We start from the raw sequence: 2,550 nt of genomic DNA, 5'->3' as shown, positions 1-2,550 counted from the left end.
TCGACGCAATCATTCGAAAACTCGCACTCGTTACGACTAGAGTCACACGGACTCAATTCATTCGACAACATTCGCATCACGATTCGTCAGCTCCAACAGTCGAGCAATCATTAGGTTTTCTCAGCAGAGAATATTGAAACAGTTGCCTAATATTAATTTGGCGGGCAACAGTCGCAACCGGACGCGTACCACGACGGTCGAGCCTGGAATTTACAACTCCAGGCGGATTCGAAAGAGAAATCCACGCGGACGGACGCGACACATACCATGCTTGGTAAAATACATCATCCACCGTGTGTTTACAAATATTGAAGAGCTATATTTATACAATATTTAAATATTCCTTGTTTGTTATACAGGCACGTATATGTATATAATATATTTCTATTATAAGATTAAATTATGCACGAAATGAATACAGACTACACTTACAAGAAGTATGTAATACTTCTAAAAGTTCACAGAACACACAAAATATATGCACGTCAAATATATATAATATCATATAAAGAATACAAATACCATACATTAGAGTATTACAAATTTTACAAAATATACAGAACAAAATAGTATACAGAATATGAGGAATATACATATAGAATATATGTCAGTGCTTCTTAACACTAGTGTTCCTCAAACTTATTAAAGGTGTTTCATGAAATTATTAAAGCACAACACACTAACTTGGAATCTGTATATGAGTTGTAATCTATAATTTTTTGGAAATTCATATAAATTTTTGTTCTTAGTTTTCTAACCTCAGTGAAATTATGTTCTGCACATTTTACTTACAATTAAAGATATTATATAATTTCGCAAATGTTATGAATTACTTATAAATGTATGTGCTTACAACAAGTGTAATATATTTAATGTAATAGAATCAAATAGCCATAAGCTAAAACACCGCGTGACGATACCTGCCTCCTGCTTCACGCTCTAAACAAGTCATACATCAGTCATACATGCAAACACGGCGCCATCTTAGAATAGTTTGGGAATTGAACGCTGTCCATAAGCAGAGGACGCTACATGCAGTTTTCAAATGATGTAACATGCAATGTAATTTTCTGTCCCATGCTTCGAGCGCGTCAGAAGCCCCCTGTTGTGAATCTCGCCCTCATCTTGTAGCGGCGTCCAGCGTAAGCTTCACAAGCGTGAAATTCAAATTGAGGTATATGATTGTAATTAGAAAAGGAGGTAGAAGCACCGACTAGGTATAGAATAGACTTTTCTGTCCCACGTTCATGTGGCTACGTAACCCTGTTACCATTTTAGTGTCAATACCCGACGTTACCGATAAAGCATGAATCCTGAGTATTATTAGCACAAATGAAGTGTTATATATTCCATTCATATTGCGTACACTGCGTGATTTGACGAGAATAAAAATATTCGATACTTCAGTTTAAAGTTAAGGAATAAATATGACAGTCATGAAACATGAAACGGAAAAGTATATATTTTTTCACTTAACTACAAGATAATTTATTCTAAATGTATCGTTAATGGACATTTTACTAATGTTACTTTTTATATGTTCTTGTTTTATTCGTTTTTATATCTTGCCTTACATTTGGATATTTGTAACAGATAAATTCAGAATAGATGTAGTTTCATAAATAATTTATCAAATCAACACGTGGGAGAATATATACACCACTTTTATTAACATTTACATATTGTTACGTGTTACCCGATAGGTAGCACGTATTGTATAATGTTAAAGCGAGAGACTTTTGGTAACAACGCCAAAACAGAGACAGAGTAGAGTCGTGATACGACTATAGAATGGAAAAGACGTGTTAAGATAAGTACTCCTCCTCTTCAAATAAATAATTCTTCCTTTTTTTTAATATTGCCCTTTATTTATTCGGAAGTCATGCCGCGTCCACGCAACAATATTTATAATTTATATGGGAGTATAAATAGTTTTACTACCTATTATAAGAATCTTAATACGCACGAACAATTACCTTCTGGCAATTGGTAAATTTTTACATATGAATTTACTTACACGTTATTTACGTACAAAAATTTTATTTATTGCGAATAGTTAAATAATGAACGTATGTTAATATTCAGCTACGTGTCTCTCAAATGATGTGAAATACAGAAGTTTTATTTTCTTGAAAATCAATGTCAAACAATGCAGCAACTGGTCAGATTAGTTTCGTAAATAAATCGAAACCCTGTATCCGCACACTGTTTTTTAGGCTATCAAATATCACACGGAGTCTTTTAGGAAGTAGTAAAATCTTCTACATAAGTTCAATGAAATACTTTCAGGTACACGGTTTAAGGCTATGAAATTCGAATGTTCAAGAAGAGGTAAAGAAGTTTCATATTTGCAATTATTTTGTGATACTGTAATAGAAATCAGTATTCTGTGAGAAAAATCGTATTTAATGATATGAAATGAATAATAAATAACGGTCTTAGGGATTTATACTGGAGAGCTAAATCTTTAAAAGGAACATGTCGCTTAAACAAATTAGTTAAAAATGATATTTATTTGGGGAATATGAACATCATAAATAAACGAGAGCG

This window comes from Dufourea novaeangliae, unplaced genomic scaffold (assembly GCF_001272555.1).
Source record: "Dufourea novaeangliae isolate 0120121106 unplaced genomic scaffold, ASM127255v1 scaffold235, whole genome shotgun sequence".
Lineage (NCBI taxonomy): Eukaryota > Metazoa > Arthropoda > Insecta > Hymenoptera > Halictidae > Dufourea > Dufourea novaeangliae.
Note: the sequence above shows the minus strand (reverse complement) of the source record.